This window comes from Ctenopharyngodon idella, chromosome 6, assembly GCF_019924925.1.
Source record: "Ctenopharyngodon idella isolate HZGC_01 chromosome 6, HZGC01, whole genome shotgun sequence".
Classification (NCBI taxonomy): Eukaryota; Metazoa; Chordata; class Actinopteri; order Cypriniformes; family Xenocyprididae; genus Ctenopharyngodon; species Ctenopharyngodon idella.
Genome location: NC_067225.1, coordinates 28,291,001 through 28,317,935, shown reverse-complemented (window position 1 = coordinate 28,317,935; position 26,935 = coordinate 28,291,001). Strand labels below are relative to the sequence as shown.

The window sequence follows — 26,935 nt, the reverse complement described above, 5'->3', positions numbered from 1 at the left end:
AAGAATAAGTTAATAAGCAAGAAATCCTAATGGATTCAAACAAGACTTCTTTAAAAAAAAATAAAAAAATAAGATTCTACTGGATAAACTGAAATGATTTTATCCCCTCAACATGTTTGCTTATTAAGTAAGCTTATTAATTTTTTTAGAGGCTTTTTATTTACAGTAAAAATGGTAAAATAGCAGCTGCAAGTGACAATTTTACTGTAAAAAGACAGTGACAATATTTACAGACATTACAGGAGACATTTAGGTAATTGTATATTTTACGGTTTTGTATATTAAATGATATAATGTTAATAAACTAACCTATTTGAGCTATTAAAATCTATGTGTTGGCCTTCAGGGAATTCTGGAATGTTAATTTATCCATAAATTATATAGTGGTTTATATATTTTAATTACTTTTTATTTTATTTTATTTTTTAAAATACAGTAAGATATTTGTATTGTCTTGTTAAATATAATATATTATCAGTAAATTAGATACTTTTTGCATTTTTACTGCTTGTTACCATAAAATCTTTACAGTAAAATTACATTTACTGACTTTTAAAGTATAAATCTATAACGTACAGTTAAGTCATAGTTTGTGCTGTAGCATTTTTAATTACATTTTTACACTGTTTGATCTGATTAAAGTTGCTTAAAATTATGAATAAAATTCCTTTAGAATTCTTGTAGGATTTTTGACAAATGCTGTAGGCTTTATTAAAAAACAACCTTACATGTTTTTAAAACCGTACAAACGCAGATATATTTATTAAAGAAATTAAGGCTTTTAAGGCTTTTTTAGTGAGCTGAACGAAAGCTCTTTCATCAGAGTGTGTGTGTGTGTGTGTGTGTGTGTGTGTGTGTGTGTGTGTGTGTGTGTGTGTGTGTGTGTGTGTGATCAAACAGAGTGGGCTATGTGGGCGTTGAACGCACTGCTTCGACTGAAGAGCACTGCCTACATCTCAGCACGGCTCTGCTCTCTAGTTATGCTCAGTGCAGTACTATCTCTTCAGGTATGAGCTTCTAACACAATAACACAAGACGCACAATATTTACCTATATTGAATGAATGAACGCGGAGACTTGGAGAAATGGAAAGTACTTCGACTCCGAGAGCGTTTCAGCACCACTTTCACTGGACAGCGCAACAGCTTTTCCCACTTGGAATCGCGCTTTGGGAGATTTGCGTGTGATTTCCATACGTGGGGAATGGAGTTTGTCGAATTGGGGGCCGCCGTACAGCAAACGATTAACGAGATACCCACAAATCTGCAGTCGACTGTGTTTAGGTGATCATACTGGAGGTGTTTGGCAACAGCGGCAGCAGATAGAAGAAGGTGAGTGCATGGAAATGGGTCAACTTTGAACATCTCTCACGGATTCCTTGCAGGAAAAGCATCGCTCGATTCATATCGTCGATGTTGATTTGTTGATATCATAGCGATATTTATTGGTTTCCACGTAATAACAGCGCAGGCACGATGTTTGTGAGACATTTGGCTTCAACCTATATATTGACTAGTAGTGCGGTACTTTGGCAAATCTGACTTTCCTGTGATCATATGTTATGATGTATTTCTGCATTGCTCTGGGAATATAGCGGTGTGAAGTTCTGCCCATCACTTTGTTCTAAACAACAGGTTTTTCAGTTTTGCATCAACGCCTCTTTGAGTGAATGCATAGCACTGATTCATATGCTAATCATCTGTCAGGACTTAATGTTTTTATTAAGGTTTACTTCCTCGCATTGTTTTTATTAAGGTTTACAAGCTGGATAGATGGGCTTCCTCGTAATGAGAATATTTTAATGGAGAATAATACTTAATTCTGTCTGACATATTGAATCTCTTGGTCACTTGCAGCTACAGAAGTGAGATATAAGAAGATGGGTCAATGACATTAGCTAAGATGAGGAGGAGACATTTTTTAAAAATGCAATTCAAAACCCATGTACCAGAACTAAGTTTTTACATGATCTTTACACCATCTAGATTTTATGCATTTTTTTAAGATACCAATTTCTATTTAAGAAAATAAATTTATATTTTAGTTTCTTAAATAGAAAATTGTATAAGCATTTCTTTAAAAACATGGAAAATATTAAATGTTTTATATATATATATATATATATATATATATATATATATATATATATATATAAACATTGAATATATATATATATTTTTTTTTTTCAAAATTATTTGACTTAACATATTTTATAGTTTCTTGTTACATGACAACAAAATGGCTGACTTTAATTTGAGGACAAAAAATTAACAAATATATTGTATGTTAAAATGTATATTATATAATATATATATATATGTTAAATGCTTATTGGCTTCTATAACTTTCCATCCCAAGAATTTCAGCTTTTTTTAATGATACTTTTTCATATTTTTCATATTTCATATAAAAACACAATCTCTGTGCGACTACACCACCTAGACATTTTTCAGTTTAATCACCACGAAAATGATCAAAATGACTTGAATTCAAAAATTGAAGCCATTTTATCATAGAAATTATTTTTGGATGGGTTGCATTTTAACATATCATTTCAGAATTTAATAGATGCCAACATCATGTCATTGACCCAGATATAGCCTGTGGAGATCTAGAGGAAGCAAAGATTTTTATCAGCCTTGCAGATGTCAAACCTTGAGGCCATCTGGACCAGATGGGCTAGTTTAGAAAGCATGTTAGATGGGTTTGTATAAACTTTTCCAAATGCCTTAATACCACAAATGGATGTTTTGGCATTAACAATAGCTTTTTCTATCTAAATGTGTCTGTAATTGCCACTGGAAATTGCCAAAGACAAGTTAAATGAAACACCTGTAAAAGTAATGTGCTGGGAGGTGTCAGTCAGAGGGCTGCACAGAAGTCTCAGAGCCTTGACTTGTAACTTTGTACCACAATACCGTATGGCATCGCATTGTCAGACCTAATGAGTCAGCTACAGTATATAATACAAAAGCATACACCTACATGATGTTCTTTAACAATGTGTGATGGAGTGCAGTGACTTTTGTAGTATGGAGAGGCTGTCGCAGCAATGACTCACTCCCTGGGTCTTTGTGAGAGCGCTACAAACCCATTGATCATAAAGCCCGGAGTACTGCATTTCCCTGTTTTGCCACTGCAAAAAGAGTTTTCTGGGGCCTCTGGTTGGACATCAACATCAGGACCTGCTGTAGAAACAGAGAAGCATGTCTCTCTGTATGTATAGCCTAGTGCAGCATGAAGTCACTTCTTTAGACTTCATTAGTCCAGAGAAGCTTTTAAAGCAATGGAAAGAGCTTTTGCTTGGAACGCTAAGGTCTGGCGATTTCAGACTCCGCCAAGATGGCTCTATTACATAATTGAATGAGCTAATGAACTTTTCCATCACGGCGATAGGGAAGTCAGGAAAACTGGTGCGTTGCCAACTTGTAAACTTTTGGCCTGTGACAAATTTTGTACTTTTCTCCAGCCACTTGATGACTTCAACTGATGAAGTGTACGTTTGCACTCCTTATGATTCTGATCACGCACCGCCATGTAAGTTCTGCACTGTAAAACACTAGGTTTTATACATTATTCATAAGTTTTCTTAGGACTCTTGTTCTGTAAATGCCATTTGACCCTGAGTTTTCTCTGGGTTGAGAGTCTGTATCGGTTAACGTTGTTTACCTCCACCGAGAACGGCGGACAACACGGGTAGACTGAATAAACTAAATCATAATGCTAATCATAAAAAGTCATAATGCTCTTCCTTCACCTACTGTCTGTTCTATAGGCAGCAAATGTAAATATGCGAAACGTGTTTTGAATTATCATCATACATGGCAGTATGTCAATGTTTGTCATTATTTGCAGCTGAATATAGTTACCAACTGCTGACAGATGGCCAAAAAGCTGTTTGTTAGCACAGAAATAACTCTATTAACAGCTTCCGTTTCCTTGTATTAGGAACAATTCATGGTATTTCTGCATGTGGTGTGAAATAGATTGGCAGAGACCCATAATGCTTTGCTTTTATTTGAGTTTACTTATGAGTAATGGTCATGAGCTATAACCGATAATGATGCAGCAATTAGATTCAGATTAAATGTAATTCAGATTGACTACTGATGTTGGAGGTTTGGCACAACACTACCAGAAATTATTATAACGATGCTTCTTTTTGGATCGGAACTCTTGCTTGATAAAGAAATAGAGGATTTTACATTTTATATGAAATGATAATGAGTATATTTTTAACGTTTCTGAGGGTGGTTAATGGCAGGCCTACTCTATTCCAGTGCACCAGTCAGGGGATCATACTGTGATATGATATGATGTGAGAATTCAGTCTTTGTATTTTCACTGTTGCTATGAATGTTGTATTTTTAAATCTGTTGCCTGCTGTTCAGGGCCAGAGCTCAGGCCTACACCGAGTATCACAGTATGAATGTTATGCATGTGGATAAGATTATTGTAATGTCTTTTTTCAGCTTCTGTGCATGTGTTAAAGTCGCTATCTTTGGCTAGAGAATGAACGGTCTTCTTTAAGATCAAAAACCTTTGCTTGAGGAAGTTCGACTGATATCGCAACTTAATTACTTAAACCAACTGACTAAGCATAAAAACACATTCTGACTCAATTTAGCCCTGTGTCAGAGGCTCCTGCTTATGGATTTTCTGCCCACATTATCTGATGACACCCTCTGGCACAGAGGGCTAGAAGAGGAGACGGTGTATTGAGTGTAGCGTGATAGCCTATAGCAGGTCATCGCCTACATCTGTTTTTCACATCAGTACAGTTCAGAGTGGCATGACTTTATCAGATGCAGACTCCCCCTCTCCTTTTCTTTCACTATCTCTCGCCTCTATTTCTTGCCCTTGCCTTCACAGGCCGGGGAAATTCAGTGCCTGCTGCACTTGTGACATGGAAAAATTTAAATTAAGATCATTACCCAAATATTAACAGGTCTTGCATATTTAAAGCGATGTAAGCTGCGGCATGACAGCTTAAGTCAGAAGTGTGTTAGCCGTGAAGATTCACAGCAAAAATTGCTGTCAGAAAAAATAAATATTAAAAATAGTCAGATTTATGCTTTATTAACTCTTTCCCCATCAGCATTTTGAAAAAAAGTTTCCAGCCACCGCCAGCAATTTTATCATTTTCAGAAAAATGTCATGGCCCCATGAATATTTTGTTGTATGAGTAACTGAACATGCAATATGTCAAAAGAAAGAACAGACCCTCTGCATTAAAAACAAAACAAACAAAAAAACAACAACATTGCTTTATACATTCTTTATTTAAATCAAGACTTGAATGTGTGTAAGTTTAATAAAAAAAAAAATTGCATTTTTGTCAAAGACTATGTCTGGATCAGATTCAGAACGATGATAAAAACATAGATGGGCTGCGTTTAACTCCACTTTTAGACATACACTCACAAACTTCACTAAGCACTTCCCCTCAGGGGAATCCCTGCCACCATTTTTAAGTGCGTTTAACTTCGTCAAGTCGGCGAGGGAAGTTTATTTGGACAGAACCTCAACCCCTCGATTTTGACTGAGGGAGTCTACTCAACATGTATACAGATTCATAGACCACAATGCAATATGATTTTGACATCACTGCAAATCGCGCTTAATTTACCCTCACCCCACACATTCAGTAACATTGGGCAGTTTCGATTTATGTGCTTTTTAATGTTTAATGATCGTGTTATTTTATATATGTATCTGCTTACATGTTATCGCTTTTTCTGCTTTTTTTTTTTTTTTTTGGCCTGTGTTTTGGTCTGGAGGTTCTGTACTCTTTTAGAAGATGTGTAATAGCGCCCCCTACCACATAAGAGAGAAAAAGCCGGAAAAATTCTGTCAATGGCAGGGAAAGAGTTCAAATCAAAATTTGCCCTCTTAAAGGGCTAGTTCACCCAAAAATGAAAATGTCGTTCCAAACCCATAAGACCCATTTTGTTCATCTTTGGGACACAGAGATTTCTGTCCCTGCATTGAAATTCTATTCACCCAGAACTCGAACTCTTCAAAACATTCATAAGAAAAGATAGTAAAATAAATCCATAAGAATTGAGCGGTTTAATCCAAGTCTTGTGAAGAGACACGATCGCTTTATAAAATGAACATATTTCATTTATGCTTCAGTTCACGTTTAAATATTGATTATAAACAGAAGCTCATCAATACTTTCTTGACATGTGAGAAAAACCTCAATGGTTCTTGTAAGAATGAACCTCATTAGTTCTTGTAACTGATGACAGAATTTTCATTTTGGGGTGAACTAACACTTTAACACATTTCTGTTCTTACTGTGCATGATTTACCAGCGTACATTTTTCCATAGAAAAAAGTGTGTCTTCTGTAATCTTTAATTAAAATAAATAATATTTAAATCTTTTCCGCTTCTGAAACTTTTCACATAGGCTGTCATGCTTAATGTAACTGATGTAAACTGACAAATAGCTATTAAGGCATTGTTTATGCACCAGTGTAGTATGAAATGCTCACTTTTCACAATGTAATCATTTCCCAATGGATAAAATCATGTCCCATCCTACATACATTTCGTTTTGAATGTCCCGTTTCATCGCAAATATGTGACATTATGAACGCAAAATGGGTTTGCGAATGAATGCCTTTTCATATTGAGTTTAAAACAAGCAATTTTCTTCTCAGTTAGATTCATCTTGGTAATGATGTTTAGGTACTTTTACTCAACAACAAGACCTAGATATTCATTAACAGAGAGATGGGTTAGACAGCCTATTTAAATAGAAAATAGTTCAGCGCTTCGGTATATGATTGTGTAAGTGTGCAATGAGACATATTAGGTCATATTGAGTGTCTTCATTCCAGACCATCTGCTTTAGGAGACCCTGGCCAACTGCTCGAAGACTGGGGGGAGCACAGCACTAGCGTCGTCGCTGTCCCCGACAGTGTTTCTCAATCCACAGCATACACAGCAAAAACGTTCCTATGTGCTCTATTACCGCAAATGGGCCGTGTAGTGTTTTGGGTAAGAGGATCTGTGGCACAAGATCGTACCCCCCCAGAGGAACTCAATGGACTGTATGAAACAGAGAACTCAGTAGTCTGGCTTGCGCTCTGCATCGGTTCATTTCAGAGCGATGGTTGCAGGGTATTGTCCACCTCTCTGGCGAGAGCCAACTCATTAGGCCCGCTTCTGCATGGGCGTCGGGATGCAAGACACGTGCGTCTCTTCAGAAGTGCTCATCTTTCTCAAAAATTTCTGTTAAATCGTCTTTGTTTGCTCGGCTGCACTCGGAGCTTGATTTAGGACTTGCTTAAAAAGCAAAAAAAGAAATTTTTGGTACCCACAGTGATAAATGATGTGTAAATGGTCATTAGTCATATGGCAGAACAGTGAGGTATATAAAAAAACAAAAACAAAACAATGACAGGCAAATTAAGAAGAGGCAATAAATCATGTTACACTTTAAATATTTGAAATTGTCTGCATAGAAATGATATCTGTATAATCAAGATATTTTATGAATGTCAAATCAAAAGAATGAATGAAAATATATACAGTGGGCTGCAAAAATCTGAGACATTGAAAAAGAGTAAGTGTTTAAAAAAACATGAAGGCAAAGAAAAGTAAAATGAGGACAAAATATTGAATATTCTGTACTATTTTCTTGATCACTAATCAATAAACATTTGTGACATTGATCATGTGGTCTTTTGTATATAAAATTCTAAATTCTCTAGATTCCTTCTAGATTCCCTTTGGAACATTCATCATACTGAACAGCATGGATCATTAGGTTTTGCACAAACCTGTAGGTTTCATGCCAGCTTGAGTTCTGCTGTTGTTAAAGAGGACCTATTATGCTTTTTTACATTTTCAGCTTTTAGTGTGTAATGTTGCTGTCTGAGAAAGAAAAAGGTCAGCAAAGTTACTTTCTATATCAGTAAGCACTGTTTCTGAACTCCCTAAATCGCCTTGAAGGGGCGTGACATTTCCGAAACACACTCGAAGAATTTGACCAATCACAACACACTAGCCCATCCAATCAGCACAGTGCACTTTTTGGAAGGAGGCATTGAACTGTCAATACTGACAGACTGGGAAGAGAGGTGTTGCAACAATGTAAAATATGTGAAAAAAAAACATTTGTTTTTGAACATTCAAGCATGAAAAACTATTCTAGTAGAGCGCAAATACAAAATCAAGACTTGTAAAAGGTGAAAGGTAAGCATACTAAATACACTTATTCTTATCCCCGCCCCCCCCCCCCCCCCCCCCCAAATCCTGGAGACACCAGTTCAAATCCTGCTCAGAGCAGGTTGAGTAGGACCAGTTACATTTGGTGCCATGACCCGGATGAGGCTTGGGGGGGTGAGTGTAACAGAGGCAAGCTAGTAAGAGCTGTGCGTGTAAACCTCTCTCCCCTGCCTCAAGAGGTGCACTAGCGACTGATGCTAGAGGTTGTGGTCTTTAGCATTCTTGTTAGCGCACCTGCCTCCCATGACGGAGACACCAGTTCGAATCCCACTCAGAGCAGGTTGAGTAGGACTAGTTACATTTGGTGCCATGACCCGGATAAGGCTTGGGGGGGTGAGTGTAACAGAGGCAAGCTAGTAAGACCTGTGCGTGTAAACCTCTCTCCCCTGCCTCAAGAGGTGCACTAGCGACTGATGCTAGAGGTTGTGGTCTTTAGCGTTCTTGTTAGTGCACCTGCCTCCCATGCTGGTTCGAGTAGGATCGGTTACAAATTGCAAAGTTGTATTTTCATCAGAAAAGAATGCAAAATATAAGATTCAATCAGTCAAAATATCAGTTTTATACAACCGTTTATCATCATATGATTGAATGTATGCTGTAATTTTGCCTCTGGAGCAAAACTCACCATTAACCCACCTGAGGAGGTTCTGTGCTGTTGTATTGATCTTTGCCCTTGCTACCCACATTGCATGAATTACCCTGAGCAAAGATCTCTATTAGCCCAGCCCACACACATCCTGCAGTGTGATTTCAACTCTATTCTGCATATTCCTTCAAGATATTCAAGAAAGCAATGCAACAGTGCCTGCGGAGACTTTGTGTCTTCCGAATGGTCCCCCTATATGTCAGGTTGAGCGGCAGACCCCCGTATGAGCGCCTCATGTGAAATGATGTGTGAAATGAGCACATTTAACTAGCCCACCAGCATCATGCTCAGTCCTGGGCTGGGGCAGACTAACAGCCAAAGACTCGCTGTCCTGACACTGCCAATTGGATCACACTGTATTCTCCTTCCTATCTCACGCCGCCAGATTATGTATTTTCTTTTTGTCTCTGACCAGGGGTGAGGGGCCTCATGTAGAGGTTAAATGAAAACGATCAGCTCCTTGCCCACCATTTGAAGTGAATCTACGGTGACTGGGAACAGGGACTATATGCTTTGTAGAGCAAGCGAGCACCGTTCACACTTGCGCTTTCAGTGCTGTAACTGAGCTGTTGTGATAAGTGATTTTTTTCCTTTTTCACACAACTTATTTGATGTGTCTTCCCTAAATAGAAGAAAATGTCTTTCATCACAAAGTGTGACTGTTATGAAATCACTGACCTACCTACAGTAGGAACATGACTAGTCCCTGGCTTTTGTACTAGAGCCCTGAATCATATTTTCTTTTTCTTTTTATGTACATATTCTGCAGCAAATTTAGTTGCAATTCATTTAATATCAATTGGCTATGTTTTAATACCTACACTCTAAAAAATGCTAGGTTGAAAACCAACCCAAGTTGGGTTAAATATGGACAAACCCAGTGATTGGGTTGTTTTAACCCAGCGGTTGGGTTAAATGTTTGCCCGACCTTCTGGGCAGTTTTATTTAACCCAACTATTGTTTAAAAATGACTGTATGTCTGGCTTAAAATGAACCCAAAATAGGTTGGAAAGTAAAAATCAGACACATAATTACTAGAGGCAACAATAATAATCAAAAGGTCAAACAATAGTTGAGTTAAATAAAACTACCCAGCGTGTTGGGCAAACATTTAACCCAGCCGCTGGGTTTGTCCATTTTCAACCCAACTTGGGTTGTTTTTAACCCAATATTTTTTAGAGTGTACAGTGTAAATATGATGTGAGAAATAGTTCACCAAAAAATTTAAATTGTCATCATTTACTTATCCTCGTGTTGTTCCAAACCTGTATGAGTTTTTAAAGAATGTGGGTCACCAGACAGTTGATGGTAGTATTCCATAGTATTTTTTTCCTACTATGGAAGTCAATGGCTATGACCAGGGTTGCCAGGTTTTCACAGCAAAACCCGTCCAATTGCTCCTCAAAACTAGCCCAAAACTAGCCCAATCGCATATCAGGGGAGTCCCCCGGTAAAAATTGCGTTCTGGGGGTAAAATCCGTGTTTTTGGCGGGGCTCCCCTGGTAAAATTTGTATTTCAGGGGCTATATATCATGTTATTTGGGGTCGATTCAACCCACGGACATGATAAACAACCCACAGCAACAGTGTTAAAGTAGCCCAATTCCGCGGGAAAACCACAAACTTGGCAACACTGGCTTCGACCAACTGTTTGATTTACCAAAATTCTTTAAAATATCTTCTTTTGTGTTCAACAGAAGAAAGAAACTCATGATTTTTTCAGTGATGAAAAAATTAAATTTTTGGGTGAGCTATCCCTTTAAAATGCAGAACTCAGTGAGTTTTTTTCAGTAACACTTTACAATAAGGTTCATTAGTTAAACATTAGTTAATGTATTAACAAAGATTAATAAATGCTTTATAAGTGCAGTTCATTATTAGTTCATGTTAACTAATGTAGTTAACTAATGTTAACTAATGAACCTTACTGTAAAGTGTAACCTTTTTTTCTTTCTCTTGTCAATATTGTTGCTAAAATTCACTCATTATTATTTTTTTTTGTGTCAGGGTTATGTGAAATTCATGTTGAGGAAATTGTTAAAATTCATGCATAATCATGGTAATTATCAGAAACTTCTGAATGTAATTAGGAAATGTCAGTATTGGTTAATAACACATGATTTCGATTTTAGAACACTTTTTTTTTATTTTTTACAAGGCTATTGTGGGCTAATTAAATGTAGGGCTAAAACATATTCAGTATAGTCAAGTCGCTCTATATCTCTGATGTCTAAAATGGAGCATGGGCTCAGCCCCCTCATGTTGAGTCTAGTCATGCCCCTGACCTACACCAAAATTTCTTTGCGTTCCCTCTATCTTCCTGAAGTGAGCAGAAGAGGCTGAGTCAATCTCTCAAATTCACTAGATGTAACAGAATGGCAGAAGTTGGGGCAAAAATAATGAATGCAGCCCTTGAATGTGAGCCCAGTCCTGATGGCGAATGGGAGCCGGTGTACTGATAGCGGCAGTTTGTTCTCTTGCGCTTTCTGATTTTGCAATACAGAACCGCAGTTGGGGAGGAGTTGCCTCTTTCAAACCTAACAACTCTAACAATGCAGCTTAGAGGCTCATTAAGGAAATAGAGGACATGCCTCCATACTAGAAACCCAAGCTTTGATAATGAGATGTAATTATTTACTTTGAGCTGCCCCAATTAATAATGCATGGTCTGCAAACTAGAGAGAAGGGCTGTGCTATAATTCTCCACCAGAGCTGCATTATAAGGCCTGGTAATTGTCATGAGTGTACTAGAGGAAAAAGGCTTCTTCGATGTTAATGAATCCCTGAGTTTTCTTCTAGGCCTCCCTCTTTGCATGTGCACGCACTTCTGTAGACCTTAGTCAGGGTAGACGCCATTTTTAATTTCACGCAATAGAAATCAAGGCTGTGAGGGAATGTAAAGTTTCTTTAATAGGTACTACTGTATTAATATTCTAAGGTACATTTTTTGGAAAGATTTATTTTCCATGTAGCGTTGGTTGAACGTTAAGCACTACAAGAGTACAACCCGCTGAACACGCTGCACATCAATATTCCCTCTAAACTATGCATGTTGTTCCCGCACAAATCTGCAGAAGGCAGGCTCAAAAAATATGTGGGAAAAAGCAAGAGATTTCTTGAATCAGAGCTAAATGAATGGGCAGCATTTCAATTGGAGCACATCCGAATGTCCATTGATTTTTTTTTCTTACTGAAATTGGAGCTGTGAGAATTTCTGTATCCACAAACAGTACAAGAGATTCATAGTGGCACATTTAGAAGCCCAAAGAGGTCATGCACTATTGCAAAAATGAAAGTAACAATGAAATAATAATAATAATACTATTATAAATTATTTAAAAAAAATTCTCAAAACAACAGTAATCTAAGGCATGTATATATTATTATTTACCATAATTGATATTTAGAATATAATTTATTTTTTTCTGTATTTTTTAATTTAATATCTCAATGTCATAGTTCTTTTATAGGATTCAGTATCTATAATAATTTAAACAGCTGCCACAATAGTAATGGACATGCATCAACTGATTTGATTGGTTTAAATGTAAGATGAGTGTGCTGACATGCTAAATGTAGGTTTATTTATAATATAAGCTTTATATATTCAGAAGAAACTCTGGATGATGTTGTGATGGTCTCTATAAGAAACAGCGCTGAGATTTGGAAAATAACCTAATTATTCTATGAACAAGGCTGTTTAGTTGCTGGCCCATTTTATCTACCCCAGGCATTGAATTCAATATCTCGTATTTATATTTTATGAATGCAGTATCCATAGATGAGCACATACGCACGCAACCAGCACACAGATACTCATATACACAAATCAGCATTTTTATTACAGCTGTTATTATTTAAAAATTACAATTACACATAAAAGAAATGGAATGGTTATGAGGAATGTTACATTAAAATACACTGTGTGTGTGTGTGTGTGTCTCTCTCTCTCTCTCTCTCTCTCTCACACACACACACACACACACACACACACACACACACACACACACACACACGCACACTAAGATGCACACACACAAAGGTAACAATGAACTAGTGTGTCCTTCCCTAAGGAAAACTGCATTTCAAAAGTCACCATGAAATCAAAATTGACCATTTTTAATGTAATATTGCAGTATTTATTATAAATGATTTATCCATGCACATGCTGTCAAACGATTATTCGCGTCCAAAATAAAAGTTTGTGTTTACATAAAATATGTGTGTACTGTGTATATTTATTATGTATATATAAATACACACACATGCATATATATATTTAACAAAAAAAAATATATATATATAGTATAAATGATATATAAATATACATGTATTTCTTAAATAAATACATGTATGTGTGTCTATTTATATACACTGTAAAAAAATATTTTCATTTTTTTCTTTTGTCAAATTAATGTAGTTCAGATAACATAATATTTTGAGTTTCTGTTGATTAAACCAATCGCCTTCATTGTATTAACTCAAATTTTTAATTTCAATGAACTCAAAATTTTAAGGCAACCAGGTAACTTACTTTTTTAAGTTAAACCAACAATTCTTTTTTACAGTGATAAATATACACAGTACACACATAGATTATGTAAACAAACTTTTATTTTGGGTGCGATTAATCGGAATTATTAATCGTTTGACAGCACTAATCTTTAATAAAATAACCTCCGCTCTCTCTTGCAATGACCTCTTGTCTGATGACGTGTTTACTGGTGTGAGGGCGGGACAACCTGTTGTGATGTCATGTGCTGTGATGTCATGTGACAACAACCATCCAATCAATTCCCAATAGACAAAATCAAGTCCCGCCCTACATTTTTTGTTGTTCGAGAAGGCGTTTCACTTCAATATATATGTCACAATACGACTTTAATGTTATATCTATGTTAATGTTATAAGCCCTGTATTGTTCTTATACTAACACCCACAAATCCAGCACAGTCACTCTCAACTCAGTTTCCTCCTACACACGTTAACACACTTATAGTAGTTGATTTCATGTAATCAGAATAAATTAAAAGAGCATCTGTTTCTTTGATGGTTTTGCTGTACAATTTCACTTTCCAATTTCACTGTTGATATGGAGTGGGACGTCTGACTTTGATTTATATTTTTATATTACTTTATAAGTTTTGCTGAGCAAGAATAGAAATTAGACAAAACATTGCTGTACAGTACATCACTCACAGCCTCATTTTAATTGGTGTCAAATTAAATATTATGTCTACCCTATAACTAAGATCTAAGGGGATCCTTCTAAGGAAGCATGTATGAAGATATGTTACAGATTCAGATGTATCTGAAGACATCACTGGATTATCTAACCTGCTAGAGACCATGCATGGCTCTGTGTTGTTAACGATTTGTATACTCTTATTCTCGAGCACTGCAGTACATGAAGATGGCTGCTGCATCCATGGGGCGTCATCCTATCACTGCATATATTACTCAGTTCTTCCTTTGTTTATCAGTGTTTCTGCAGAAGCACAGCTCCAGGGGCTGTTCTCTGATCTTTTCCTGGCCCAGAGAAGTACGTCAGACCTGTGTTGAGGGAGTCATTGTGCTGTAGGTGAGACCAGGATGAGCATGATGCTCTCACCTCGAATGCATTCTGCAGGTGTCCAGCTAGAGCTTGTTATAGTGTTTCTGTTGGATTTACAGAACGTGTTCTCACACCTTCCTCACCTAAACACACGTTATACGACAATTCCACTCTTGCGGCCAGTCCTAGATCCACACAATGGAAGAATATATGAAACATAAGGAGACATAAGAAAGGAAAAACTTAAGGGGAGATGTCAAAACTCTTTTCGTTACTTACAATATATTTACACCCTTTCACTCTGTTCACAAATAGAAAGAACCACAAGAATATAAATTACCTCAGGAGCTGCACAACCAAAAGGAATAAAGCAAAAAGAGATCTATTTGAGAGAATTTCAAAATCCTTATAAACAAAAAATACACACGCTGTTCCCTCACTACCTAACAAAACCCAGGAGAAAATAAAACAGCATAAAAGGAAAAGAAGTGCTATCAGGCTCCTTCTTATCAGAGTGACTTTGTTTTGAATATTATATTCTGGATATCATTTAGCATTCGCAGTAATATTATTAAAATGGGCATTATTACAATGTCTCACTTTTAAACTAAAGCAATCTATACTGTGAACAAATGAGACACTTGGAAATATAGAATGTGTGTGTGTGTGTGTGTGTGTATACAGTTGAGCTCAAAAGTTTACATACCCCTTGAAGAATATGCAAAAATGTTAATAATTTTAACAAAATAAAGATCATGAAAATTGCATGTTATTTTTTATTTAGTACTGTCCTGAATAAACTATTTCACATAACAGATGTTTACATAAAGTCCACAAGACAAAAAATAGCTGCATTTATAAAAATGACCCAGTTCAAAAGTTTACCCTTGATTCTTAATACTGTGTGTCATTATCTGGATGATTCATGACTGGTTGTTTATTTTTGTGATGGTTGTTCATGAGTCCCTTGTTTGTTCTGAGCAGTTAAACTGAGCTCTGTTCTTCAGAAAAATCCTCCAGCTCCTCCAAATTCTTTGATTTTCCAGCATCTTCTGCATATTTGAACCCTTTTCAGCAGTGACTGTATGATTTTGAGATCCATCTTTTCACACTGAGGACAGCTGAGGGACTCAAACACAAGTATTAAACAAGGTTCAAACATTCACTGATGCTCCAGAAGGAAACACAATGCGTTAAGAGTCGGGGATGTAAACTTTTTTTTGTCTTCTGAGAAACATGTAACCATCTTTTGTAGCTTCCAAAGAGCAGTACTAAATGAAAAAAATATGATCTTTAAACAAAATGAGAAAAACTTGCACATCATCTTTTTGTTCAAAAGTTTTCACCCCCCAACTCTTAATGCATCGAGCATCAGTGAATGAATAGTTGTGTTTGAGTCCCTCAGCTGTCCTCAGTGTGAAAAGTGTCTCAAAATCATACAGTCACTGCTGGAAAGGGTTCACATATGCAGAAGATGCTGGAAAATCAAAGAATTTGGAGGAGCTGGAGGATTTTTCTGAAGAACAGAGCTCAAACAAGGGACTCATGAACATCCAATACAAAAACAAAAAAAACAGTCATGAATAATCCAGATAATGACACACAGTATTAAGAATCAAGGGTATGTAAACTTTTGAACTGGGTCATTTTTTATAAATTCAGTTATTATTTTGTCTTGTGGACTTTATGTAAACAACTGTTATGTGAAATAGTTTATTCAGGACAGTACTAAATAAAAAATAACATGCAATTTTTGTGATCCTTCTTATTTTGTTAAAACTATTAACATTTCTGCAGATTCTGCAAGAGGTATGTAAACTTTTGAGCTCAACTGTATATATATCCAATCCAATGAGCTTGCTGCTCAACATTTAAATAGTTGGTCAGTGTTTGCTGTAGCAGTTTGCAGCACGCTTTCAGACTTCATCTGAAATTAAGTGATTACATTAGAGATGGATTCATTTCAGTAAGTTGTACTGTATCTTTCAACATACTTTTTGATGTTCATTCATGTTTATTTCGTGCAGAGAGGAAGAGATAATAGGTTCACGTGCCACTTGACCTGAGGTGCTACAGCGATCTGTCACTACACATTAAAGAGCACCGAAACCACATGTATTGTTTGAATCCTGTAGTAAAATTAAGACAGAATTTAAAAGCTTAGACTTTGTTTCATATCAAAAGAAACCTGATCGGTCTCATCTGTCGGCGCGCTGTCTGTGTCCTCTCTGCTATGAATCTTTCACTGTGTGAGAAAATGGATGTGTGGCGTGAGAACAGTGAGTTTAATGAGAGTTGGTGGCCCTGCATGACAGCATTTTTTGTAGTTATGCTAAACATTATGTTTGTTACGTTTTATGCTATGTTAAACTCCCACATTTTACAAGTTAGCCTTCGTTTGCACTATGCACGCCGAAGCACCATGTCTTCTTCTATTGGATTCGATCCGGGAGGGCTGCATACAAGTATTGCGCTACAGCGCCCCACTGGTCAAACCGCATTATTGCAGGCCCTTAAATAGGTCATTCAAGATCAAAAGAATATTCAACAACAAAAATATTTGTCGACAATTTTTTATTGTCGACATTGTCGATAATGTCAACTAATTGTTTCAGCCCTAGTAAGAAGCCACATCATCTCACAGAAGGACGCTCAACTGTCATTATGAAGTGAGTTTGGAGTAAAAACATGTTATTAAACGTTGTCTTTTGTTGGACAAGATGTTAATAAATGCTTCTAATGTCTGGAAAGATGTGTGTTGCTTTTTCAAATGTACATTATAAGCGACTCAAACTCGCAACGCGTTCAGACGGATTAGCATTTGGAGCCATACTTCATTGACAAGCTGCTCATAAAAAAAAAAAAAAAAAAATCGCACTAAGAATCACGTTTAAGCAATAATCGCGTTTAAGTTCAATGTTATTTTTTGTGTCGTACGATAAATGGTGCAGCCCTACCTTCTTGTACATATTTATAGATGTTAACTATGTGGATCTTTCATGTGACCAGCTAGTAAAGCGCTTGTTGACTACAGCAAGTCTTTTACTGCAATCCATGAAATCCTGCTTGTCACTCGCTTATCCTCATCTATCTGTATATACAGCCAGGGTCATAACACTACCCCCTTGGATTATAGTAAAAAAAATCAACAAGTGCTTTACTCCCCAAAGCAAGTGAGGTTTAAGTGCATTTCCGTTGGAGACAATGCACTCTGAAATGAAGATACGCATTTGATAAAATGTAAATCAGAGATGACAAATATCAAAATCCTGAAGTAATTTACCATGTTAATGCATTTTTGTCATATTTCAGAACATGGCTTACTCATTTGGTATTCAGCTCCTCCAGCTGCATGCTATCTGACAGTGATAATGGTAAAATGGCATATTCCCCAAGGATATTAGATAGACATGCATACACTGACACACACATACTGGGGGAGAGGCAGTAAAATGAGTGATGTTTGAAAGCTTATGGCTGCGCAACGTGGGTGTTTTCTCTTTGTCTTTCCCACGGGGGATGCTCTTGTTGTGTTGCGGGGGTAGCTTCGGCTCTTAGATGATTGAAAAGCACCATCTTAGTCCATAAAAAACAAGCTCTTTCACTTTCCCTCCCGTCAGGATATGCATACCAGTGGCTTGCCAGTGTCTTTGGCTTCTGAGCCATCATGTGTACAGAGTCACTGTCTTGATTCCCTTTTGGAAGAGCTTAAAATGGCTGCAGGCACTTTGCTTCCTCCTGCTCTGAGGAAGCCTTTCACATTTGTCACTGACAAACGGATTCACCAGTACTTGTTGCGTTATGGAGAAGAAAAAAGGACAATATAATGGATAGCATGCCAGAGATATCCAGGCATAAACACTCAGCAGGATTCCAAACAAGGTTGACCACTGACTGTGTTAACTATGTACTGTGAAACATCGGTAAGGCGGCAGTCTGACGCCTCTCGCATATGCAATTTATAACTATTACTTGGGCAAATGTCAGGGAAACGCTCTAGCTCATTGTGTTAGATAACCATGTGAATGAAATCACTGTGCCATGGCTTCAGTGCAAAGTTAGACCATCTACGTACATTTATTCATATATTTGAAGCAATGTAATTCATGATGTGTTTCTGAATCACAGATTAAAAGTTAATTAAGCAATTTCTGTGCCACAAACAAGTACTCAAACAGCATTGATTGAGCTTCATTGAAACTTCAGATGCCTGAAAGGTGGCATGCTTTTGTGCCTGATCCGCCTGTCAGTCTACAATGGGTGCTCAAAGCAAGGGGTCAAGGTTTGTTTGGATAACATGATCCCATTAGCCCCTGGTGGTAAATGTCGTAACTACACCATCTGGTTTCAAAAGACATCTTTCTGAATGACTTAAAACATTTTGTTGTCACACTATATGGGGTAAGTAGTCACAATAGAGCCATTAAACAGTCTTTTAGAGGTTTTACAGATAAATTTAAAGAGAAAAATGTTTATGAAACAAATGTATATTCATGAATTCATCTTTTTTTTTTTTTTTTAATGTAACAAATCATGTTTTGGTCAAAAATTATTATAAATGAAATATTTTAATAGATTTATTTAAATAAGATTTGAATAAATTAAATAATATTTAAATACATTAAAATAAATTAAAATTGAAATAAACTTGCTTGACCTGATCTTGTATAAATCAGTGTTATTGAGTATTATTTTTAGACTATTATAGAATTTATTAATATTTTGAATTAGCTTTTATTTTTAGATGATCTGTTTTCATTTTAATTTTTAGTAATTTTATTAACTGCTTTTGTTTTTTTGTTTTAGTAATTTTAGAATTTCAATTCAAACTTTATTTCAATTAATTTCCAAGGCATCTTTAAGTTTGTTTTTCATGTAGTATTTATGTTTTAGTATTTATGTTTAGTTATGTTTGTATTTTATTTCAGCCTTTATTTCAATTCCCGAAAACAATTACCAAATTTTTGAATAGTTGTAGTTTTAGTTAGCAATAACGACAGTGGTATAAAGTATAAAGTCAGTGTGGTGTTCACTTGTTTATCCAAGATTGAAAGACCAAATTTATGAACATTATCCTAATTTTGTGGGATTTTGTGATTAAAACCAACATGCAAAATCACTGCTATAGAGAAAAACATTTGTGTAATTTGATGTTTGACTCAGATATAGCAATGACAACTAGCCCCAGACTCCTCATTGTAGTAGATGTTTTACCAGTGCCTGTTTTCTTTTTTTTTTTCTTTTTTTTTTTGGAGGGCTCCTAAAAGCATGAAATCAAGTTACATTTTTCCTGTCACAGCTCAGGATGGTCACTACAGAACTGCATGTGTACTTTTTTGTGGTGCCATCAGGCAATCACGATGGCAGCTTCATATCAGGTTTCGTATCTGCTGTTGAAATCAAAGGAAATGCTGGTGGATAGCTTTCTCCAGGTATTATAGATGTTGATATCAGTGGCACAATAATGACACACTTAACCTTTAAATAGTAGAAGAGTACAATTTATTATCTTTTCTGAGCACCTACAGTACTTGGTCATATGTTGCTATCAGAGAATTGATTCAGTCAAACAATATTTCTCTGTTTGGGTTTGTCTGCATCTTGTTGCTGATTATTTTGGTGCCTGGGAGAAACAAGATAGAAATTCTGCTCTAACCAAGTTGCATCATGCTTGTAGATTACATTGTGCATATACTGCACAAATACAAAGAGGCTGTCAGTGGAAGTTCTGCATCAGCTTTCTGAGAGTACAATGAAACTAGGAAAAAATAAAACATGGAAATAAAATTCATCTTTCTATTCAGGTCAGTGGGAAATGTGTCATGGATGTCATTTGATTTTTTTAAAAAAGAGCCGTATTTGCCTACGTTTAATTTTGGGTTTTTCTTTTTTTCTTTTTTTAAGCATGTCCTTTTGTCCGGATATTTCTGGCTCTCGCAAAAACTGAAATTAAGTGGACACCCAAAAGTTGCTGTGGGTGGCATTTTCTTTATCTCACTTTTCCAGAGAATAAAAGCTATTGAATACAGTTTACAGTTTTTTAGGTTGCGTGCAGAGCGGCAACATTCATGCTGCATGAATCTGCTAGTTACATACTTTTGAATTCATCTGTGAAAGTTTTTTTTAAGCACTTCATCTATGGTTAAGTTGTCAAAGTTGTCTTCAAATTCAGGGATGTCATGCACCCATTTTTTTTTTTTTTTTTCTCAAGGGGGCACCAGTGGGAGTTTTGGCTCACTTAAGTGCCCTAGGCGAGATAAGACATCATTAAGGAATTTTTTTTTTTTTTTTTTTTAACACTTTAGTGTTTTTTTAAGATTAAGATGTGTTAGTCTTGATATAATTTTTGTTAGCTTGCAAGGGACTCTTTACACCCTTGATGATGACGGAAGGAAATGCAAATGGAATGCTGTGAAAGATACTCAATTAGACCACATTTAGAAAATTTGTGATTTCTGCCTATGCATTTTAGATAAACATTTATTTAGAATAATCATTCAACCTAATTGTAAATATGCAAATACATTTCTTTGGCTGCAGTCCTTAAATTTTGCCTCTTTGTCGCCATCTCTGAAACCTGCAATTGCAGTTATTTGTGGAATTATCATCTTTACGTGGATTGTGCTTCGGCATGGCTCCTCAGAGCGGATGAATCTAATGTTTGCTGTCACTCACCACACCGGTGTGGATACTGTACTTCAGAATCACAGATTCTACATCTTGAAGTATGACCAAAATAAGAATTTTCACCGGAAAATTACATCTGAGCAAGTAAGTAACATGTCTGCCACTTTTGCTCTGACCAACTGAGAAAAAAAGCATTACAATAAATCGCGCTAGCAATGGTGATTAACTCTAACGATCACTTAGCTCGGATCACGTCAGGCCGTGCAAATGATTATTATTGATATACTTTGTTCTCAAATTGTTAATGTTAACAACAGCAGCATTGCGTGACTGTATTTAGTGTGTAGTGTGTATTAGCCTTTCAATTTCTGTAGCCACTCTGCAGTCCGAAGTCTTTTGCTTTTGACTACGGGTGAATCTCCAGTTGTCATTTGGACCTTTCTGGATTACAATCCGCCATCAAAATGACAAGTTTAATTATTGCTGCTGCTGTGAGAAAAGCCTATAAATGATCCGCTACTTGCAGCATCCTCACATGCGATAATGCCTACTAGCTGGGACTCCTTCTTCATGTAAACAGATGTGACATAATGACGCAAAGACGAATGGCTGCATGCTTTAATTTCCCGTGGAAACCCACCAGTACCACCCAAATTATATAACATTATTACAAGCTTAACGTTGTGAATCAGGCTAAGGTAAGGAGATAGTTTTGAACATTGACTGGTTATGTACTTGCTCAAAAATTGATTTTGGATCATTTTTAACCAAAAAAAGTTATGGACATAAATCTTAATGAGTATGAGACTTCTGTTCAAATTCATAACTAAAATAAACTATGCCTCTTGGATGATTCTGAAATAATCGTACAATTGTATGATTCTGTCCAGTTGCTTTTGACAGTATTTGAATATAACTCAGGCTGGTGTTGGCATGCTCAGTACAGTAGATCGGTCCTGAACTCGGCAGAATTATTTTAAACTCCTCATACTTTTCTTTTTTAGGATCTGCATGAGCCATAATAGACAATATAATAGCAGAAGAGCAACTGTGAGCAGCTGAGAGCCTGCAGGCAGGAGAAGATGCGAGAAACTACAGTAAATCGTAGCACAAGGTCAGGAGATGTCAACTTATCAGCAGTGTTCATACACAGTATCAAGGTCCACTGACAGTAAAAGCTAGGTCAAATTTGAAATTGCAATACTGAACTAACAATTTAAACCTACAGTGGCCTCCAAAAGTAAACTTTTTTGGACACCTAAGCTTTACTTAAAAATTACAACAAAAAATATCAAATCAGGCAACATTTGCAAGCACATGCAGTTAGAGATTTCTCAGAATGTACTTTACTTTTCTGAGACATTTTTGCAATTATTTTTAACCATGCTGGTCTCAAGGTGATTTTCTGGATGGATCAGTTCCCCACAGGTTCACATAGATATGTTAGCTGAGTAACTAGGTGTAGTTCATGACAGTTAGATCAGTTAGATTACCTGGTCTGAACCCAAGCTAGACTGACCCCCTGCCTCCACTCATATTATATTAGTTGGGTCTGAAACTCCCAGAAATGATATATACTGTACATTCTCTCTGCTTGCAGTATGTCAGTCATGCTTGTCAGGAAAGTGAAAGAGAACACACACACACAAACACACCATTTTATCGAATCATACGCCATCAATAGCAGTTCACCTCTGTGAATTAGGGTATGTTTACAAGACAACGATGTACTAAAAATGTATGTTTTTCCTTTGCTTTTTTTTTCTGCGTACAGACAACAAGGCTGTCAAGACGATCCCCGTTCACATGGATTCACGAAAATGACTGTATTATGCTGCCAGGCCAGTAGTTGGCGATGTCACTTTGTGAAGAAAAAGTATGCGCCTATAGACTGAACACGTAATACGCGTGCGCATGATGTCACCATTTTCACAAATCTGTGTTTTTGTAGTTTAGAGATGATTATGGTATATTATAACGGTTGCGTTTTCAGGCCCTCAAAATGCAGTTGTTGTGTAAATTAATGGCCAAAATGCATAAAAAGTTTTTAGTTGAAAACGGTATTGTGTAAATGGCCCATTAGTGTGATTGCATTCATATCAGCAGCGAACCGTACCAGGAGTTCACATGATCCATACTTCAGACTTATCCAGAGTCTTATCCTTTATCCAGAGGCCCAAACCGAGCAAAAATATGCATTTTGGTGCTGATTTTATTTATATTGCCAAAAGTAGGATGAAATTCTGATAGCTTGTAATGTAAATCAGTGAGCTTTAGCACTACTTAGATAGAATGTATAAATATCAGCAGTCAAGAAGAAATTTGAATGCTTAGTTTTATGATTAAAGCTCTGTATTTAGGGAGGTAAAACATATAATGTAATGCAAAGCAATGATGATTGACAGATGTACAAATAAACATTCATCAAAAACCTGATGGATCAAATTTGATACTTATATTTTAACATGATTTTTATAAAAATCATGTATGGATAGTCAAGTAAACCTAAGCTGCTTCAGTCGCAAAATGTTCATCTTGAAATTTCACTAACAATATAAAAGCTTTTCGGTAACACTTTACAATAAGGTTCATTAGTTAAAGGGTTAGTTCCCCCAAAAATGAAAATAATGTCATTTATTACTCACCCTCATGTCATTCTACACCCGTAAGACCTTCGTTCATCTTCAGAACACAAATTAAGATATTTTTGATTAAATCTGATTGCTCAGTGAGGCCTGCGTAGACAGCAATGGTACTTCCTCTCTCAAGATCCATAAAGGAACTAAAAACATATTTAAATCAGTTCATGTGACCACAGTGGTTCTACCTTAATATTATAAAGCGATGAGAATATTTTTTGTGCACCAAAAAAACAAAATAACGACTTTTTAACAATATCTAATGATGGCCGATTTTAAAACACTGCTTCATGAAGCTTCGGAGCTTTACGAATTGAATCAGTGGTTTAGAGCACCAAATTAATGTGATTTCAGCAGTTTGGTGGTTTGACACGCGATCCGAATCACTGATTCGACTCAAAAGATTCATAACGCTCCGAAGCAGTGTTTTGAAATCGCCCATCAGTAGATATTGTTAAAAAGTCTTTATTTTGTTCTTTTGGCGCACAAAAAATATTCTTGTCGCTTTATAATATTAAGGTAGAACCACTGTACTCACATTAATTGATTTAAATATGTTTTTAGTACCTTTATGGATCTTGAGAGAAGAAGTACCATTGCTGTCTACGCAGGCCTCGCTGAGCCATTGGATTTTATCAAAAATATCTTAATTTGTGTTCTGAAGATGAACAAAGGTCTTATGGGTGTAGAACGACATGAGGGTGAGTAATAAATGACATTATTTTAATTTTTGGGTGAACTAACCCTTTAACATTAGTTAACATGAATTAATAATGAACTGCACTTATACATTTATTAATATTTGTTAATGTTAATTTCAACATTTACTAATACATTATTAAAATCTTGTTAACATTAGTTAATGCACTGTGAACTAACATGAACAAACAATGAACAACTGTATTTTCATTAACTAACATTAGCAAAGGAATAGTAAATACAGTAACAAATGTATTGATCACGGTTAGTTCATGTTAGTTAATACATTAACTAATGTTTAACTAATGAACCTTATTGTAAAGTGTTACCAGCTGTTCTTATGTTTATGTATTATTTATGTTTTGATGATGTTGATAATTTAGAGGCCTTAGAAATGCACTTATCATTTTTATTTTATTTATCAATTCTTTTAAATAAATGACACTTGGGTTGATATTCTGTATCTTAGAAAATGACATTCATACATTTTTCAGCATAGCTTAAGGTCCAAATAGCTTTTGAGGCCACTGTACTTTCTTAGAATTTTTATTGGTTTCTCTGAAACTTTTAATAATTAAAGCTGTGGTCATGCTAGGCTTTGAGCATGCAAAATTATTCACAACGCTGTGAATCAAGCAGCTTGTTCAAATAAACAACACAGTGTTTTCACAGTACCACAGAGATAGTATTTACACATCTGTAATCTGCGATACACTGCAAGATGTCTGCACTAAGCAATAAAAACTTTAAAGTTTATGCTAAACTTTTAGCTGCACAGAATACTAAACAGATGCGCAAAATGATCATTAAAGATGATTAAATATCTATCGATTATTGCCGTATTTAACGCAGACGACAGTGTCAGCTTAAAGCAAGAGTCACCAGGTGTAACTGCAGAAGCCGTCGCATTCCAGGAATCCAGCCATGCTCCTATTGTTCCAGCCCTGCCATGTCAGCACTTTTGGCCCTTTTCTGAGGCTTGCATTCATCACCAAACATTTCTCCAGGCTTTTAAAAGACTTGTAAAGGTCCCGACAAGAGAGCGAGAGTGAGAGAGAGAGAGTGCGCCCTCCTCCCCCTTCCCCGTATACTCCCAACAATCACATGCTTGTCAGAATGTCAGCTGGCATTATAGTAACCCCCCTCATACAGGCCTGTAGGAGCAAGACAGCCAGGGAACTGGAGCGAAACGGAGGCAGTCACTGGCACAACTAGAGTGGGAGCAGTCGTCTCCAGAGGCCCGACCTTTGATGGCCCCAGAGGTCTTGAGGAACAGGCCCTGCGTGGGCGGCCACACCATAGTACAGGAAAATCTCTGTCACCGATGATGTGCAGCACAAAGGCTGATGGGAGTTGAAGGTTTGGACTGCGCGAGGTGCAGATTCTAAATCCCTTTGACTAGAAACAGAGCGAGACTTGATTTCAATGAACTTGTCATCAAAATTTAATTAGATTTTGGATTTCTTAGCGAGGATGCATAATACCATCGCTTCACCTTGGCAGTAGCTTTCATTTTTAAGCACTTTTATTGGTTTATGAAATATTAGCTCATGAAATATGTTTCGAAATTATGAAATTCTTGTGACTTTTAAGTAAAAAAAAAAAATCTGGATAATGTACTGGCAGAAGATTACCAGGACATTATCCAGTAATTTTACAGACATTTCCATTAACCAGAAAACACAACGCAATGAAGTTCAAAATTCAAAATACAGGTAAAACACCTGTAAAAAAAATAAATACGGAAAATTCGGTCAAATTAATAGTACATTGTGCCCCGTTTTTACAGATTGATCAAGTGTGGCGATCATCAGCATTGACCTCTAAGAGGAAACTTAAAGGAATACTCAATCAAAATGAATCATTTACTCTCCCTCATGTCCTTCCAAACCTGTATGATTTTATTTATTCTGTGGAATACACAATATTTTGTTTTTTAAAGTTTGAAGAACTGTTTTTGTCCACTTGTGTTTTGCAGAAGAAAGTCATACAGGTTTGTACTGACATGAGGGTACGGAGTCCCTAAGGGGAAATGGTGATGTAAAAAATATGAAAGGAAAAATGCTTTTGTGTTCTCTTGCAAAAGTATTGCGTTCTAATGAAAAAATGTGTGTCGCAATGTGTTGCAAAACATCAATTTACATTCCCTTGCAAAACTATTGCATTTCCCCCCAATAAACTTTGCATTCACGTACACTGAAATATAGTTTTACCCTCCCATAGAGCTGCACGATTCTGGATAAATTGAGAATCACGTTTTTTTTTTTTTTTTTTTTTAAATAGAGATCACGATTCTCCCATGATTTTGAATAGACAACTAAAAAAAAAAAACATGTAATTTACTAGAGGTTCTGGCAAAAGGTCTATTTTAAAAATATTAATTAATTTGAATTAATTATTTAAAAAAAATTGGTTTGAATGAATGATTCAATGACTAAAGACTTGTTTCATCACTGAATGAATCAGTGTTTTTAAACGAATCTCTTGAATGAATGATTCAATGACAAATACATTTGTTTAAAAGTCAC

At 36.2% G+C, this 26,935-nt stretch overlaps 1 protein-coding gene across 4 annotated transcripts in view; it reads left to right on the top strand.

The window, feature by feature from the left end:
• The window catches only part of grm4 (glutamate receptor, metabotropic 4), a 217,140-nt gene that overhangs the window by 40,542 nt on the left and 149,663 nt on the right, over positions 1-26,935 (top strand). For 2 of the 4 annotated variants that reach the window (XM_051896222.1, XM_051896224.1), the window contains exon 1: positions 925-1,331. The exons of 1 other annotated variant lie outside the window; for it this stretch is intronic. The gene's annotated coding sequence lies outside the window, so the exon portion shown is untranslated. Of the gene's footprint in view, positions 1-924; positions 1,332-26,935 lie in introns of those variants that run through there. One more of the 4 variants, XM_051896225.1, reaches the window with a different exon arrangement.